The sequence below is a fragment of the Cricetulus griseus genome, chromosome 10, assembly GCF_003668045.3.
Source record: "Cricetulus griseus strain 17A/GY chromosome 10, alternate assembly CriGri-PICRH-1.0, whole genome shotgun sequence".
Classification (NCBI taxonomy): domain Eukaryota; kingdom Metazoa; phylum Chordata; class Mammalia; order Rodentia; family Cricetidae; genus Cricetulus; species Cricetulus griseus.
This window is the reverse complement of record NC_048603.1, coordinates 25,295,382-25,315,298: the sequence shown is the minus strand read 5'-3', so window position 1 is coordinate 25,315,298 and position 19,917 is coordinate 25,295,382. Positions and strand designations below refer to the sequence as shown.

General features: G+C 40.7%; 1 long non-coding RNA gene across 2 annotated transcripts in view; it reads left to right on the top strand.

Moving 5' to 3' along the window:
- LOC113837453 overlaps positions 1–18,630 on the top strand; it is a 42,252-nt gene extending 23,622 nt beyond the window's left edge. Inside the window, exons 2-3 of one of the 2 annotated variants that reach the window (XR_003488028.2) lie at positions 16,657–17,195; positions 17,955–18,630. This is a non-coding gene — a long non-coding RNA (uncharacterized LOC113837453). Of the gene's footprint in view, positions 1–16,656 lie in introns of both variants that reach the window. The other variant, XR_004771339.1, reaches the window with a different exon arrangement.
- Positions 18,631–19,917: the final 1,287 nt, after the last annotated feature.

Sequence of the window (19,917 nt, the reverse complement as noted above, 5' to 3'; positions counted from 1 at the left end):
AATCCTGAGGCTGTTTTGATGAAATAAACATGTGGAGTTGAACATCAGAGATGATAATTACTTCATATTACAGTCAGTGCTCAATTTACTCTTGGCTCTATCTCCTTGTTTTGTTCTGCTGAGTCAAATCAGCCTCCACTCACATGGAACAATAGATGCAAAAGTTAAAGGTTAGGTAAGGATTTGGCTTGCAATTTCTTTGTGGCCTTTGGTTGAACTGACTAAGAGCTTGGGGTGTCTTTTAATTTGAGTTGCTGACATCTGAAGACTGCCCATGACCATTATTATAAATGCAACAATTAGACAGACCCAAAGTTCTAAGAGCAAAATGAAAAATCTGATCCTCTGGTGATCTGTATGCCATGTGACATCTGTAGTTCTTATTAGATCTCTTACCCCACACTGTGATGAAAACACTCACTGGCTTCTTCACCCTTTCCTGGTTCTCAAGTGTGAAGCAGTGACAGACACTTGTGCAAATACATGTAGCCCTACATTCCAAGAAGAATAGACTTCAACTAATAATCTTGCTCACTAATGATATGTTCCCACACATTTTGACCATATGGGCAAGGCAAGGAAAAGAAGCTTTGTTCTAAATTCTGCCCCTAAACAGCACAAGATAACATACATAGGACAGGTGAGATTTCAAACTCTAAATAACATGTTTCGGTGTACCTGCTGTGAGGAGAACCTTGGCGGATTCCATGGCAGATGAGGATGACCTAGTTGGAGGGACAAACATGCCAGACAGACTGAGCTTAGTGTGAAGCTTTATTAGAAAGGGAAAGGGGCGAAGAAAAGACGCAAAGATGTAAAGAGGCAGAGAGAGAACAGAAGAGAAGAGGGAGACAGGAAAAGTCCTGTCCGCCCAAGGGGAACAGCAGGAAAGAGAGCAGGAAAAGGAGAGGGAAAAGATATGAGCGGGGGGGGGAGGGGGCAGGAAACAGAGAGCAGAAAGATCGTGTAAGTGGGCAGAGGTCTTTCTTATAAAAGGGTTCTTTGCAACTAAGCTGACCAGGGTACTGCCTGAGTGTATTCTGCCAGGTGCCAGGGGAAGGCCAGCATAATGCCTGAATCCTTACACCTAATGTTAATGTTTTAAAAGTTTATACATAAACCTGGGTATAAATATACATAGCATTGGGTTTTTTGAGACAATCGGTTGGGAATCATTGGCTCAAGGTTATGAAACTGCTGAAACATCTTTGGAGAATACTTTCCTGTGGTCCGTCATCCTCCAGACGTTTAGGATCACGTCAGCTTTTTCAACTAGGTCTTCCATGGTACTCTCCCCTGCATCCTCAATCTAGCAAGATCCTTGCTTTTGCTCATTTTTTTTCTTGGTGGGCAATGCTTGCTTTTTATTTTTCCACTCAAAAATCCGTTTTCTAGTGTTAGAGTGCCTTCCCACTGAAGAAATATTCCTTCCAAACTACCCTGTCCCCTGTCAGTCACCATCTAACGCTTCACCCCTTTATCTCTAAGTGCCATGCCTTACCTGTAATTAATTATGAAATCTCTTCTCTCATTTTATAAACTATTTCTTAATGGTATAGGCACTCTCTGGTTGACTGCTTCAATTCAGCAGAATATTCCTATAGATTGCTGTTTTAAGATTAGGGTTAGGGTTGGGGTTAGTATTAGCATCATTTCATCATCATTAGAGTGTTACATTTAGGGCACTAAGTAACCTGTTCAGTTTAGACTATTTTATAAAGCCTCGGCCTCTGTTCGTAGCATAGTGTATGGTACATAATAAATAGCTCTCATTTTTTGTTGTAAATAATGGAACATGAATGTAGGCTATGTTTGAGAAGTAGTTTGGCCACTGATTAGGTAAATAATATGTCTTGGGTACTCATTTCAACAGAATATATGCCAGAAAGAATGGAAACCAGGAATATTTGGTTCCGATTCCAGATTCAGTTGTGCAGTGGATCAAATAAATATCCCTGAATGAGGTAGGGAAGATACAAGCTACCAGTGTGCATTCTATTATATCAGTTAAGATAACTGAGTACTTTCAGACAAAAACGTTTTATCTCTAGAGATTTGCAAAGAAGATCAGAGCTAATTAGTGTTCTAAACATTGGTGTAGGAGTAGAGTTTGGTTTCCCATAAGGAAAAGTTCTTAAAGAAGGAAAACTCCCACCAAAACTATGGGGAACAACTAGAAATGTTAGACTGGATCTCCCGGAATGGCAGAGTGTTTATTGCATCCCGACTTGCTAGTTAATATCTGTGACCCTTTCCTTTTCTGAAGTGTTATGTATGTGTTCCCATGCAGTTAGATAAGTGTCCTCATGTGTAAAATATAGAACAGGATACCAATGCTTCAGATTAAACCTTCACACCTTCTCTAGTTTGTTGAATCAGTTAATAAATTATGATACTCTGAAGGACAACTGACCAAAGCATCTGTTGGCATGCCAATGAAAAGACAGGCTAACATGATTTGTCCAGGGTGACTGGATGTAATTCCCAATGGTGACTGAGGCACTTCATCAAAGGTGTAAAGAGCTTGGGTGAGCTTTCCCTAAGCCCCTATGACAGAGGCGGGTCCATTCCTGACTTTGGCTCTCTCCATTTCAGACATTGCTAGGTGATATAACAATAGTTGTCTAGCTTCCATCCCAAAGTCAAATGAATGTTGTTTTCAGGAGAGGCAGCAAAATTCAAAGGTGAGAACTCTGAGGAGTTGCCGGAAATTAAACGGGGGCTCCTCCCTGTCCAAGTAGAAGTCCCCTGAGTTGTCGTTACGTTTTCTTTTTCCAACATGGCAACTTGGAGATATGATTGCCCATAACTCCGTAGCAGCTTTGATATATTTTAGTATATGAATGAGCAGATACACTGACGGTGAGAATGAGGAGAGAATGGGAGGAGGGTGTTTTAGGCCTACTATGTGTCAGATTGTGTTACCTGATGACAATTATTTAACATGCTACGTTAATTTCCCTATTACTGTGATAAATTAAAATTTAAAAAAGATGCATAAATTACAAGCTGATCAGTTCCTTTTCCAGGTAATCCATTCCATTATAGCAGGCAGGGGAAGCATAGGGTAAACAGCCATAAAGAGGGTAGTTTTCACACTGCATAGACAGTCAGGAATCAGAGAGAAGAGGAGGTGAGGTTGGTCGGTCCACCAAGCACCAAGGCCAAACTTCCATCAAGCCAGTAAGGTTCTACAACATGCCCAAACAATACCACCAGATGGAAACAAGTTTTCGAACTCCTGAGCCTATAGGGGATGATCCAAAGCCAACAAGACAGACTTTACTCTGCTTGCAAAACAAACGAGGAACCTAAAGATAAGAGGGCTTGTTCAACATATCATAGTCCAAGTACATCATGAGTAACGTGGTCTCCATCTCTGTAGGGAACCAGGTAGAACTTAGTCCAACTTGAGGCTACTTCCGTGGTCAAGGAGAGAAGTGTACCAAGTGTGTGTTCACATGGATTCCTGTCTTATGTGTCCTTCACAACTATGGTCTGGGTGGTCTGCTTATTTGGTCATAAAATAACCTTAAACTGAATTTCTTCTAACATTCTCAGCAATCTTGGGAGGCAAATGCATCCCCTGTGGTTTGGCTTAGGAGAAGGTTGCCGTGGCAGCCCCGGTCCTGACCGGTCATTGCATTGCATTCATAATTCTCTCCTCCATGTTTCAAAGGCTTCCTTAGGGTGCTGTGAATGGGGAGGTTTCTTCTGTGAATAAAAAGGATAATTCTAAGGATGTGGACTTCTTTCAAGTTCCCTTGAAACCAAATGAATCGAGCCATACAACTGCATAGAGGGTCTGGAGATCCAAATCCCAGTAGGAACCCAGTCCTAACGGAGTACGGTGGTTGCTGATCTTCAAATATATATTTTTTTCTTTGTTGGCAAATGGGATGGAATTGATGACTAATCAGTTCTTTTATCATCAAGGACTATTATTTTCTCATGATGACCTCAGAATAGCCATGGCATTTATGATCTTATTCATACAGGCTGTCTGCCCAGAAACATAGGGAATGAATCTTTTCTTAGAATGAATACTATTATTGATTCCCGATACTCCACTTCTTCCTAAGATAGGTCAAACATTTTGTTTTTCTTTTTTTGCTGCTAATAATGTTATATTTTAAATACACATGGCTTTCACTTATTCTCTGTCACAGGGAAACTCACACATGTCTTGTCTTTACAAGACTAAGGAAAGACAAAACATGGTTTTCCAAATGTTTCTGAAATTACTACTCTTAGGCTGCTAGAGAGGTAAAAAGCTCAACCTGGACTTCTGTATGTCTGTCCTCAGATGTAATACTTAGTTTTTCAGGATTTAGTGGTTTCATTAATAAAGTGAATGCCTTTGCATTCTTCTAGGCGATAACAGCAGTGTTTCTACCTGTCTTCTGAGAGACAGGCAAACCTTGCTGCATGTTGCTTCCATGTGACATGTAAGTGGTCACAGTGCATTTTCCTTTATTCTTCATCTCCATTGTAAGTAGGTCCTATTGTTGTTATCTGGTTAAATCAAGTCTCTCTAAATTTTATCTAATTCATAGTTTTGTTCTTGTACAATAATACCCCTTCAGATTTAACAACACTTAAGCCACACAGACATGTACAAGGTAAAATTTAAATTTCTCTCCATTTATGTCTAACACACAAGTCCCATATTTTAGAAGCATTTACAGGTAACAGGGTTTTCAAGGAAATGCTTGTGTGTATAAATGAATATAAACCTGCAATTCAAATATTATTTTAAAAATATGAAGTAAATACATGATAAGAAATATAAATAGTACAGTTAACAATTAGAATGATAATTATAATTTTAACATATTTGGGAGCAAATACAATCTTCTACTAGTTTTCTCATTTCATTGTTTAACTGGAATTATTTATTTCCTCTAAGATTATAAATGTGCATTATTCTTTATAATAGCTACATAATGTTCCATCATATAATTAATTAGTTACCAAGGGGCACATATTTTATTTTCATGTACATTTTCAATAGTACATATAATTTTGAGGGGAGTATGCTCATTTAAAAAGATGAGACAAATCTGGCTCACATTTTAAAGATAAATGCTAATAGTCAACTTTAATTTTATATGCCTCAATTTTTTTATAAGTATAAACAGGGAACATTTACTTGCTTTAAGGTATGAAAGGATCATAAGAAATAATGTTGAAGAGAAGGGCTGTAGGTTGAAAGTCTGTGTCCCACTCAGATTCATTTGTTGGAGTCTAATCCCCAATGTCACCATATTTTGAGGTAATGCCTCCAGGAGATAATGTCATGAAAATAGAGTTCTCATGAATGGGATTAAAGACCTTATCTAGGAGATCCCAGAGAGCTCACTTCCTCCTTCTCTCATGTGGAGAAATAAAGAGAAGTGGGCAATGATTTTATTCTGCAAGATATCTTATTGGAGTAGATGCCAAGTCTGTCAGTGCCATAATCCAGGTCTCCTCCGTGTGAGCCCTAAGTAGATGTTATTGATATGTCACTCAGGCTAGGATATCCAATTTTGCCAGGCTAACTGGATTTCACAATGGATGAAGTAAAGCCAGCTTCAGAGGGGATGGGGAGTACTTGCTGCTCTTACAGAGGACCTGGGTTCAATTCCCAGCATGGTCTGTTTCCAGTTCTTGGGGTTACATCACATTCTCCTGACTTCCACATGCTCTGCACACACGTGGTGCACACACAGACAAGCAAGCACGTGAAATATACATAACAAATGCATAAACAAACAAATAACTACTAAAAGCCTTGAGTCAGTTTCTGACGAGTGCTAAAGCAAAAGCAATGATTCCCGCTTCAGGTTTAAGAACATTGCTTCTTCCTTACAGCAAGCAGCTCAAAAACTCCCTAGGATGTGCCAGCCCCACCACCATTGATTATGGCGGTTAGTGTGAGAAGGACTCGATCCCAGTGAGGAAATCTGCAGACAGATTACCTTTGGAAGTCACCGAGCGTGTTCACTCTCTGTAGCCATCACTTTTCTGCTGTGAGAGAATAACCCGGCAAGAGGTAACTTAGGGGAGAGAGGACTTACTTTGACTTATGATTCCATAGAAGAGATGATCCATCATAAAGGGAGAGGCATGGCAACAGGGACATGAGGCTGGTTTGGCAGTCAGGGAATAGACTCCGTGTGCACAGAAAGCAGTCAGAGAGAACAGGAAACAGAGCAAGCTATAAAAATGTCTCCAGTGACGTTACTTCCTCTCACAAGGCTCTATTTTCTTTTCTTTTCTTTCTTTCTTTTTTTTTTTTTTTGGATTTTTGAGACAGTGTTTCTCTCTGCAGCTTTAGAGCCTGTCTTGGCACTAGCTCTGGAGACCAGGCTGGCCTCGAACTCACAGAGATCCGCCTGCCTCTGCCTCCGCCTCCCGAGTGCTGGGATTAAAGGCATGTGCCACCAACACCCGGCAAGGCTCTATTTTCTATAGGTTCCACACATCCTCAAATAGTACCTGTAGGGGAAGCTGTAGCCACACCTCCTTAGGGGCTGGCTACAGGTGTGCCTGACCACGCTTGCAAGGGCGTGGTCAGGGTGACATAGAGCAATACTGGGATGGGACTGCGTGCTCTCTTTCAGTTTCACTTTTGGGCTTGCGTACAGACCACTGTCACGCGGGCTGGCTAGTAAGGCTTTTCCCTATTAAATACCCTTGTATTTCTACCTGACTCCGTATTGGTAATTTTCGATTATAAGTACCACTAACTAGGGAACGTGTGTTTAAATGCATAAGCCCATGGGGGACAGTTGCTATTCAAATCACTGTTACATGAGATCCGGAAGGTAGCAAGGCATGCGATTCTGATTTGGTTCTAATCATTAGCACATACCAGAGAAAGAAACACTGCATTACAGTCGAGAGAGTGATGATAGGAGAGCACGAAGCTCTGTTACTTTCTGACTCCGGTACTTTGTGTGTTGTGCAATGTAAGTGTAATTACAGTACTGATGGGGGAAGTACTTCTGTTATGTTTATCTTTTTCATTGTTAAATAAAATACTGTTTGGCCAATGAGACAGCAAGTAGACGGGACTAGGAGTCAAAGAGGATTCTGGGAAATGTAGTAGAGAAGTGCTGATCCAGGCAGGAAGTGACATAGCAAGGAGACTCTTATTTAAGTGAAGGAGAAACAGGAAGGGCCCCTTTTTCCCCTCCAGCGGCACGATGTGATCCACCAGCAAGGAGGGACGGCAATAAGGCGTCCGATAAGATAAGTCTTATAAAATATATAGATGTATGATATTAAGACTGAGATAACAGATGAGAATCCTAGTCATTGGCCAAGCAGCTTTGAACCTAATACAAGTTTCTGTGTATTCATTTGGGCCCTGACTCGGGCAGGCGGCTTGCGTAAAGCTCACACGTGGTGGTGGGGCTCAGGAGGCTTTTGGCAGAAAGATTTATCATAACACAGAACCATCTCAGGGTTCTTAGAGCAGGGCCTAGCATGTGCTGGAAGCTCGCGGTGAGTAAACTAAGGCTCAGTAAACTTTAAAGGTAGCTGGATGGAAACCTCATTTGTCAAGATCCCGAACACAGTAGTGTGACGTCAGATGCCTCAGTTTCTCACCTCTGAGCCTCACTGCCTCTCTAGACCTTTAGAAAACAGCTTGAATGACCTACAGTCTCTATGTTCACAGAGAAAACAGGAGAGTTAGCAAAGAGAAATGACCCAACCTTGTGTGACTTTGAACACTCAGAATCCTGTGATTCAAGATGCCCTCCTCCAAAAACAGACTGGTTCTTGGGTTCTGACCTGGGTTCCCTGGGTCCTTCTACTTGAGTGCAGAACAGAGGATGCCAGCAGTATAGGAATGAGGAAAACACCTTCTAATACCTACTTTGCATGACACTCAAGAAGTCAGTTTGCTATTTGTGACTCAGATCCATCACCTATGAAACTGGGATATGATTTTTGTAATCTCCAAATTTTCTGCAAGTGTTGCCAAACTTCCCCCGATTCAGCTTTGTGTTACCTCTTATCTGGTGACAGTTAAGTGCCTAATAACTTATTGTCCCCAGCATCTCCCATAGCTAGAGAAATTAAAGAATTAGTGAGCTATTTTACACATCAAGGTTGATGGAATTCTTCTGTTTCCCTTGTCTTATACTGTTCAGACTCACAGCCTCAGGAATGGGGCGAGCCATCCTACAATATGAAGTCTCCAGGCAGCCTGTCCAGTGACGTCAACCTCACTTTCCAATCCTATGATTCAGCCATCTTTAAATGGTTCACACCTGTTGTTACTATATGTGTGGTGTGGATACTTTGGCATCAAAACAAAAATGGTTGCCCAGAGACAAGACAAAGATATCATATTCATAGACACTTGTGTCAAGATTGCAGAATGCTTAGCCACTTATCAATTCAGGCACACTAGACAAACAGTGAAATGAAAGACATACATATCTAAGCAAAAACAGCCTAGAGTCTTACAACGGAGGAATGCAACCTATAAGCTACATTACGTTCTGTATGCAATATCACGGTCCTTCTCCTATTTTTAGCCAACGATGTACCAAGCTCTTGTTGACAATGTCCCATGGGATAGGAACTGTACTTGCCCTGGCCACTTTCAAAAGTCTCATCAGTGTTATGATTTTCATACAACAATCTCTATTGAATTGGCACTCCCAGTCCAATTATTTGTCCATATAGTAGTCAGTTCCTCCCAGGAGCCTTAACACATCTGGTAGGCATGGTAGCATTCACCTTCAATCCCAGCATTCGGCAGGTAAAGGAAGGGAAATCATGAGTTCAAGGTTATCTTCAGCTATATAGAGTTTGAAAGCAGCCTGGACTGTTGCTTGAAACCCCGTCTTCAAATGCTAAAAAATAAACACACACACACACACACACACACACACCACACACCACACACCACACACCACACACACACACACACACACACACACACACACACACACACACACACACACACACACACACACACACACACACACACACACACACACACACACACACACACACACACACACACACCACACACACACACACACACACACACACACACACACACACCACACACACACACACACACACACACACACACACACACACACACTAAAGCAATGAATGAGTAAGCAGACCTATGCTGAGTTAGTTCATCTGGGGATGTCATATTGATTCTGAACTGCAGATAAGTTGTGACCGAGGGCAATAAAAATCACGAGGCCAATTCATAGGAAGAGGTGAAGACCCTTTGTTGGTATTTGGAATTTGCGGATGATGTAACAAGGATCAGGATAAAGAAGAAATAAAAAAGAAACATGGAATTCTAGGGTTCCTTTAGCTATCAGCCTTTCCTTAGAAAATGTGAACTGCACATTAGGTCTCCAACTACAAGCCAGGAAAACATGGTGGTGGTTGCCTAATATGGTCACGAATCTGCCTTTATGAGATGCATGATACAGAGTTTCAAGAATGCTAAGTGACCCAGAATTCTCCACGAATGTGTATAAGAAATTAATAAAAATATCTCAGCAAGTGTGTCCAATGCATTTCACTGTTGCTGACATTTTTGCATTTATCCACAGAGCTGCAGATGTGAACATCGAAGCGTGTGCTGTTGAGCTGGCTAGGCAAACACTCAGTATAGGAAATTATTATCAGCTAAAGGCACATCCTCTCATTCCAGGCTACTTTTGCAAATGAAGTTCCCTTGGAGCCTGGCCACATCAAGTTGTGTACATATGGTCTGTGGCTTCTTTTGTCTGGCAGAATTGAATAGTTGGAACAGAGTTCTTAAGGCTCATTCTGTAAAGCACTTACTATCTAGCTCTGTAATACAAAGTTTCCCAATCTTCTGTTCTAATGCGCTTTGCAGACTCAAAGCACTGAGAAGTCTCATATCTAAGACATCTTTAATTTTTAACTCAGAACCTCTGGGCAGGCCACTCCAAGAAGGACCTCAATGATGTTCTGCCTCTGGCTATTCATGCCCTTGGGGAATATTTGCCCATAAGTGTTGACCACAGAGATCTGCTTTTTAATGAGGAGAATAGAGAATGAGGACATGCCGCTTTGGATCATGTGTCATAAGGAGGCGGTGCTTTTTTCTGAGGCACTCCCTACTTCTCTGGTCTAGTGTCACTAGATACTGTGTTGTGTGGAGGAAGCCTCAAGGGAAATCCACGTGGTACGAATCCAAGTCCTGAAGAAACCACATGTGGACAACAGAAAGTGGAGCCTCTTAGCCTGCCAAGAGCCATGTGACCTAACTTGGAAACACGCTCTCTAGTCTTAGTTGAGCCTGTGCTGACTGAGGCGTGACCAGGGGCCTCCATGCTCCTCATGAGAAATCTGAGCCAGTGACGTTATGCTGACCTCTAGCTAGGTCCTTGAGCACCAGAAACTGGGATGTGAAAAAAAAGACACTTGGGATTTTCAATTGCTAAGCCTTTACTTGTGACTTTAAATTGCGGCTTAAATTGACTGAGTCATCAAGCAATGGTAATTAAAGACAAAAAAAAAATGTTAAGCGGTTACAAAATTCATTTGTCTTAGTTAATTTTCTTTTGCATAAAGAGACACCATGACCAAGGAAACTTATAAAATAAGCACATTTAATTGGGGGCTTGTTTATGGTTTCAGAAGGTGAGCACATGACATGTCAGGTAGCGGGGAGACATGCATGGCATTAGAGCAGTTGCTAAGAGCTACTTACATCTTTCTTATCTGAAAGAGAGAGGGGGGAAGGGGAGAGGGAGGGAGGGAGGGAAGAGAGAAGGAGAGAGAGGGAGAGAGAGAGGGAGGGAGAGAGAGAAGAAGGGAGAAAGAGAGAGAGAGAAAGAGAGAGAGGGAGAGAGAGAAAGAAAGAGACAGAGTGGCGAATGTGCCTGGTATGCCTACCCTCTCTGTGACATGCTTCGTTCAACAAGGTCACACCTCCCAATCCTTCCCCCAAACTTCCACTAACCAGGGACCAAGTTTTCAAATATACTAACTTATGGGGGCTTTTTCTACTTCAAACCACCACCCAATTCTCCATTCCTCCTATCATAGCTTTCTGCCACGGATCATAAATCACCTTTTCTCAGATTGCCAGCCTTCAAAGTTTAGACAGTGAAGGATTCCATAACTGCATCTTTCAAATTAAGAGAAAGGAAAATTTATGCCTCTCCCTGATCATGAATTAAAATCCCAAAGAATTTGATTCCCTGTTATTTATATGATGCAGTATCAGTAACCAAATTAGAAAAATTGCTTCTTCAGGATAAGGGTCCACTCTATTATCAAGAAGAATGATTATGAAAAATCACTGTAAATAACTAGTGCTCTATAAGAGCATGGGCTATCTCCTCCCCTGTGAACTCTGCTTCTCCTGCTTCAGAAGCAATGGGAATGCAAAAAGGACCCAGGCCTTGAAGTTGTGACACTGTCCCTGCATTCACATCTGAAGACACAGTCATACATTGCTGATCCTTGTTAGCTTTAGGAAATGCGTTTCATCTTTGAGAACTTGCATTGCCTTGTTCTTTGGTGCACTTTCTGAAAATTTGTCCTGTCAATTCATTATCTCATGGGTTAATGATATCCTTTTCCCCAAATGACAAAGTCGTGACAAAGTCTTTCTAATAGGGCCAATTGATGGCACTCAACAGCACAAATGACAAGAAATCACAACGCAAGAATTCCAAAAATTGTTGTTCTTTATCTTTCACTGGGGCTAGACATTGATCAAGAGCTCCAGCTCTGATATCTTTAGTAGGCTTTTCTGTAGTATCTTTTTGGTAATCAGCATGAAAATTTATATGAGCTAGCAGTCCTCTTAGGAAGGGATCTTCACCCATGCCTGAGTGCGTCCTAAGACAACTTAATAGGATTTGCACATTGGAATTAAACAACAGTAAATTTACATAGTATTTTCACCGTTTGTTGGTTGTATGAACCTGGGCCAGAATCTCTTATGAGCTTGTTTCTTCATCAATAAAAAATTTTAAATCATGATTTGGGAGTTAAGAAATATATGCAATATCTCTCACAGTGCCTGGTTCACAACAGGCACTGAGGAAAGATAGTCTCCTTCTTTGCTTTATTTGTTTACATAAGAAGCCATCAGCCTGGGATGATATCAAGCCACTTTTATACTTGTTGCTGGTATCTTCTTGTATTGTCACTTACCCTCTGTTGTTTCCTTCTGTCTTCTTCTTTTTTAATTGACATGGATGTTCTTTGACCTGAATGGAACAAACCTTGGTTACATTTGTGTTCACAACTAGCTTGCTCAAAAGTTAAAGAAAACTTTGGTTTTGAAGACATTTACTCATCAGGAGATTGAGTTTAGCAAAGCTGAATGTTTCCAGCTTTTAAAATGAAGTTTTCTTGGGATTCAGTCAAATCCATTTGCCTATGGCTGCTCTTCCAATACAAGGACAACACCAAGTAACTGAAACAGAGACTATGTGACCCCTAAACACTTACCATTTAGCCTTTTTATAGAAAAATGTTTGTCCACTTCTGATCTACCTACTTGGTCTCTGGAGGCAACTCGAAGAGACAGACCTCTAAATGTCTGATATAAATTTTACATAAACATATGAAACTTGAGAACAAAACAAACAGAAATTTTCATTTCCCATTAGGACACAGGAAAGAACACTTTTAGAATCTAGAAGTAAGATTCCATTCAAGTAAAATTGGCTACCTAAGGCAAGGAGGAGCAGATAGGTATAAATTTAAGATTTGGCATGAAAATACTATATGTATTTGGTTCATAGTTCCATGGCCTTCACAGAATGTGACTTTGAACAAATGACCTTCCTTTTGAACTGGTCCCTTTACCTACAAAAATCATGATTTCAGTAATTTTTTCCTCAGAGTTTCTTTTTCTTCTTCTTCTTTTTTTTTTTTTGCAAGAGTTAATGAGACAATATACCCCATACACTTTAAAACTTCATACAAATGTTATTTTTGTGATTAAGATGTAGGCACTCAAAATATGTTTGCTGAAACAATTAATATAAGGATTACATCTCTAATGTTGTAATCCTTATATTACAGATTCCCAGGCATGTACACTATGGGGCGTGTTGATGGAAGTGTCAAGCATGAGTTGACTCTTTCTTGCCCAAAGTCCCCTGTTATAGTTTTGTTTTAAATCAAATCATGTTTTAGGCCTTTAAATTTCAGGCCAGCTTCCAACATAGACATTTTAAATCCCCGTGGGCTATGCTCTGTGTGTAAAGCAATGGAGTCATGAAATGCCACTGCACTCACTCCAATTGGGATCATGGGCAAAGAAATTTATCCCCCTTTGCTCTCCTATGGGATTATTCTCTCTATGAGTTTGGAGCCACTGTCCTATCTCAGAGCTACTAAGATCTATACTGAACCCAATCTTTCCCAGTATTCTTTAGGCTTCTATGTCTGATAATACATAAATAGCTTGGGCAAACATGTATTGTACCTCTTGTCTCTTCTGGACTCAGTGAAGGCGTTGCAGTCACCACATTGGTAAGTGGGAGTCTGTAGTATATGGCAATTGCTCTATGTTGCTTTACTGGTTATAGATCTTGATTTGTGTATGTTTTCACCTTTCCTTCTCCTAGAGCATACTTGATATTTGCTATCATTGTATATAGTTTTGTATCAAGCCAAAACCTTCTTTAGACTAAAAGGGGAATTGGAGCCACATATTGCCTATGAACCTGCAACACAGGTGTGGACATGACCCATTTACGGTAGAGGAGTAGGGGATTGAAGCCCCTTTTTTGGTTCGGGGAGAGCATCAGGGAGTCCGGGTCTGCATCCTTGGAGCAGGAACGCCATGACAGTTACTTTTATCTGTGTAAGTTCATTCCCAATAAACACCTATTTTCATTCATCTTGGTTTGGGAACTCACTATAACTCCTAGCCTTTAGGAGCCTATACATCACATCCCTAGGGAGGACCAGGGAGGATCCAGGTTTTCTGTTACAGGGATGGGTAAAAAGGGAAAATCGGGCAGTTAAGATGATGACAGAGAAGGAAGTCTGTCTGCCTGAAGGGGAGAAAATGGCGTGAATTTAAATGAAAAATTACTATTCTGAGAAGATGCTGGCAGAATTCCCAGACCTCCCTTTATGTGAATGGAGTTCAGTTCAGTTAGGCTCCTAGCCTATGATGTGCTCCAGCTGTGACGTGTGTCCTCCATGGTAGTGATTTCCTCACTGCCACTTCTAATCCACACATTTTCATGGATGGTGTCAACACATCCTGGCATCTAATTTGCAGTGACTTTTGTCATTCTGACATTAAAACATCATAAAAATCCAAGTTCCCATTGTGAATATTCCTTGTAGGTATGGACTGTGAAAGATCCAGAGTGTCCAGGGCAAGATACCCAAGGGAGATCTGTGCCTGGGGTCTGGGGCATGCACAGTCTCTCCTCTTTTCCTCACATTTAGTTCAAATACTGTCTATGAGCAGATATTCCAGCCATTTCAGATTAAGAAAGTAGCTTTAATAGATGATTTACACTCAGTAACTCAGGCAGTGAGTGTAAAGCTGGGGAGATAATCCAGGCCTGTCCACACTGTTTTCAACATGACTGTGGTTGTCTCATGAGTCCTGAGATGATTGTAGTGTTTTATTTGTTTGTTTGTTTTCTATATGTTTTTCCCTGGTTCTCTGACTCCTTCTCCATTTTCTCCCTTTGATTTTGAAGAGATTTTCTTTTCCAATTACCAGGGTTCCACTTCTCACCCTTCAACAAATTACCTTTCTCTTGGTGGTGTAGGGATTGGAGTGTGAGTGAGGAAAAAACACTTTGGCTCATAAACCACCTAATGCCACAGCAAAATTAATCACAGCAAGTCATCCAAACAACTCAAACATCTGGCTTGCTGAATGGAGGAGAGTTCACCTACAAGAGCCTAGGTGTGGTCCGCTTTCGCTGTGGAGGCACAAAGAGTAATTCCTTCCATCTTCCATATAATGCCTATGCTGTATACTGCAACTAGGTAGCTCGGCTCAAGCGGGAAAGCAACTGTGGACCATCCATAAATGAGTGTGAGGCCATCTCCCATCAAACCTTAGTTACTATATAATTGTTAGATTAAATTCAGATGGAGGGCCAACATTTGCCAACCTCTGTGCTACCATGCCTCCAGCAACAAGCAGTTCCTTGTGGACTTCTCTGTTATCCATGACAAGCAAGACAAGTCAAGGGCACTGCTGGAAGAAACACGTGATTGGCTCTTGGGGAATTATCTGATTAGCATTAGAGTCACTAGGGTTCCTAGATTTCCGGGATTTTGACTTATGTAGCAAAAGGGATGAGTTGTTGGTGACCCTTGTCAGACAGAGCCAATCTGTGCTTGTGATGTGGAATCCAAAATAGAGCTGGTTGATCAGTGTCAGAGGCTGGCTTTAATCAGCTGAGTTGAAAAAAATATTAAAGACATGACAAAAGCAGTGATGGTGGTGTTGGGTTTTAGGGTTCAATTTAAAGATAGAAATAAGTCATTTTTACTCTCTACCTGGACACCGAAGAAATAAAATTTACCTAGAAAAGTAGCATGCACTTTATTTTCCATCTGTTCTAAGTACTGGGATGGCATTCATTCATCTATCTAATCACCCCTCCCCTACTTTCTCACTGACTCAATCATTTTCTCATTTACTCTAGACATATTGTTTGATATGAGTCAAAGGCTTGTATTATAGGACCTTGTCCACCTGAGCCTGAGTAGTGACATGAGAAGGGGAAGTTGACATGTGGTGTATGGAGGAAGGAAATATCTGTCTGGAACAGTTCAGAACAAAGCACTGATCCACGTCCAAAGCCCTGGGAGGATGAGTGATGAGAACATAAACTCAGTTCAAGATCGCTTCTACTTAAGTTCATCCATGAACAGTCAGAAGTAACCACAGTGGCCAAATTCTGGCCTCTTATTCGCCAGAGTCATAGAGAGCTCAGGACTCATTACATCAGGGTGTCGAAAATATAGTAAGTTAAGGCTTGTTGCCTTCTTTACCTTTAGATGTGGGAGGTAGCTCGGTGGATAAGACTTCATGGCTTCTATTATAAGACTAGCAGCTTCAATGGTCACGGTCTCCTATGGTATCTCATTCGAATAAAATTATTAGTTTTTGTTCTTTTGGATAAGAACTGTCTACTACAAAGTCCTAGATGTTGAATATTTTTCATCTTTAGTTGATGGACTTTATCAAGTCATAGACAGACTTCGAGAGCCCTACTCAATCAATGCACGAATCCGTTGACAAACAATCATGATTGAATAGACAAAGAGGTGATAAAAACTGGTATGTGGAACCTGATTGGTCAGAGGAAGTAGATTTCTGAGGGTATACCTTAGAAGGGTATTATCTTTTCCTGGCTTCACAGTTACGTAAAGATGAGACTCAGCCACATGTCCCTACCACCACCATGTCCTGCCTCCCCAAAGCCCCTAGCAATGGATACAGCTGATAAAATCCTTCTTCCTCTTAAGTAAAAAAAAAAAAAATCTGTCTGATACATTTATTTTGTGCTTTTGTTAAATACAGATTATTAATATATTTTGTAACTAATGTCAATACTGATTATTCATACAATTAATGCATGTAAAGGAATTTAGCAGCTGGAATGATTATATGTCCGTTATCTCATTTTTTTCTAGACTTTACAACAACCTTATGAAACTGGAAGGAAGTAACTGGGGCTCAGAGACACAGAGATCATACCTCTGAAGAGTTGATGGAGCCAATTAGATGCCGAAAACAAACTTTAAACTTAATTCCTGTGTGGATTGAAGATGCAACACCCACTGTAGTCTCATGTGTTTGGACACTTGATCTCCAACTGTTCGTGCTGCTAGGAAAAGTTTTGGAACCTTGGGAAGGCAGTGCTTCACTGGGGGTGCTGGGTCATTGTAGGAAGGCCTTGAGGGCTTCTAGCTCTGCCCTACTTCCAGTTAACCCTATGCTCCCTGGCAGCAGATAAAATGTGATCAGCCAGGCTTCTAGTTCCTGCCCTCATGCTCTCCCCACCGTGATGAACTGAAGCTGTAAACCAAAATCAACCCTTCCTTTCTTTAATGGTTTTTGTTACACAAACAAGTAGCTAATGCAGTCTCCTAATTCCAATTCTAGGTTAAGATATTCTGTGAATCCATCATGATAATTTTAGTTCTGTTGTCTTCTCTAATGCAGCCATCAGGTAACCAAGAAGTATCTTTTTTGTGGGACAGTGTGATTGCATGGAATATAGAACTCTGTGGACCTGTAGTACAGAGGGAAATAATTGCGTGCAGTGTTCCCTATTAGTTTTAGCCTTGCAAATAGGAAGGTCAGTTAAGGGCTTCAACACTTACTCTACGGTTACTCTGTTTTCTGCTTGTTATCAAGAGAAAGTAGTGTACAGAAACAGAAATGCATTTCAAACTTCTTTATGGTCCAGATAATATTGTCTAATTGGTTATCTTACTGAGTTCTCTCAAATACGTGGGGCTATTATTTCAAGTAAAACACCATCCCCCTCAGAGAATAGATATAGTGGGTTAGCTGAGTGGGTTGACATATCTGAGTGGGATGAAAAGCACACTCATATTCAGTAAACAATAGATATAAGATCTGCCTCAATTACCTATATGTAAGGCCCTTTCTTTGCTTGGAATATATCCCTTCATCACTCAGCTTATTTTGTCTTGTCCAGATTGGAATCCATGTACTTCTATAGTCTCCTATATTTTTTATTGCTCCCTACTTGTACAACACATTAGATTGCTGGTTCTTGTATTCTGTTGACTAGCCCAGGTGCTCACTGACACCTGCTACATACACAGAAGAGAGGCATAGGATCCATATACCATAGAAATATAAGAAACCTCAAGTCACTAATAGATCAAAGAATTCCATGTGCATTGACCCCATACATTGTGCTCAATGAGTTACAGTGATGACATTTATTCTTCCCTAGGGACCAGTTTTAAAACATTTAAATGTTGAAGCCAGAAGAGATTTGAATCCCATCAATCCATCCTCATCCTACTACAAAGAAGAAAAACGAAGCCTTATCTCAGAACCAACTGGCACAAGGCTACAAACCTTGCTAAACTTCAAGATTGTTGATTATTGTTTCCCAAATCAGTGCACAGAAAAAGATAGCCAGGAGGTACAGCAATTGTTAGGGAAAACCATGGTTGATGTGTGAAACAGAAAGTGACTCTGAAAATGGGTTATCCAGGCACTGTTGCTAAGAAACTCACGCTGTGTCTGTGTATCCATCATGGAAAGGGAGGCTTCAGTGATTCATTGACTTCAGCCCAGTTAGCTATAGTGTACAAGAACATAGACTCTGAAACTTTTACAGATCTACTTCCTTTGACAAGGTTTTAAACACCTCATGGCTCTTTATTTACAAAGATGAAGATTGGGCCTACTGCTGCCTCTTGCTTTCTGCTTCTTGGAGAATGTTTGAGGATCCAGTTTCTTCCTACAGAAAACCATCTGCACTCCTGTAGATAAACGGGATCTCTATGGGCCCACATGCAAATTTGCAAAGATCTCATGAAAGCAGAGATGGGTCAAAAATCTGATAAGAGGAATTTATAGAAATATACATTCACAATAAACTAGGATCTCTGTTTTCTGAAGGCTTTTGAAAAATCACCCTCCATAAATGAAGTCAATTTGTATGGCTTTTTAAATTAAGAATTTGTCTACTTTGGAAATCACACTTTTACAAATAACAGGTATTTGTAAAATTGGGCAGGACCAGACTTGGAGCCTGGAGAGCAGGGTCCACTATCACCCTCATTTCCTATCTGCATGACTTTCAAAAGTTAGGCCATGAATGACCTTTCAAAGACTTGGTGTGCTTATTGCAAAATGGAGATAATAACATTAACACCCAGAGTTTAAACTTCGAGAAGAACTAGCTCAGCCATGAAACACATTTGTTTCATGACTTGATTCCAACCTGTGTCTGAAATTGGAGGAATAAATTTTGGGCAGGTCAGATAGTAAGAAAATGACCACATTTCTGGGAATCCTTTAAACTCTAGTAATTATATATGATTACTTTGTATGCAAAGCCTTATACATACATATGTATATGTATATATATGCACACATATTTTCCATATATGCATACATATTATCTATATATACACACCACTTCACTTAGTTCTCATCACACTTTGGGAATTTGCATATGTCATATCCATTCCCAGAGGAAGAAGCCAAGCCTGGCAGAGAGCAAACAGCATACAAGGTCACAAACTAAAAAACAGAACTAACTGAGATATAAAGGTGATCCAGGAGCATCTCAAGTTCCCTCGGGGATGCACCATGTGGTTCAGTCATCTCAAAAGCAAAACCATAATAGGGGGAAGGGGCATTCAGGGAACATTCCAAAGGTACTGAAGTCCGTATGCCATGTCCTTATAGTGATTACAGCAATGCCTTCTAAAGCCAAGTCTGTGGAGTCTAAAAAAATACACAAATGTAGATAAACAACTCCCAATCTCTTCCTTTTATTTCAGTTAAGCCAATAAATAACTCCAAATTGGCTATGGGTGTCTCCATGGACGATAGCATCATTCACTTTTGTCTCTGGCCTCCATTGAGGCCTTCATGAATCTTACTTTAAATTGAGCTGCCCTTATACCACACCCATCTTTTGGTTCCAGAACCTTTCTTCTTCTTTTTTGTAAATTAAATTATGTATGTATTTGTTTTGTGGTGTTGTATGTGTGTCCATGAGTGTTTGCACGTATGTTGCATGTATGTTGGTTTAAGAGTGGGAGGATCTGAGGCAGCATACCACACACCACTGGAGTGGATGCTAGAGTAGGTCATGCAGGAGTTGATTCTGCCTTTCACCATATTGGTTGAGCTCAGGTGGTCAAGGTTGGTAGTAGAAACCTGTACTACTGAAC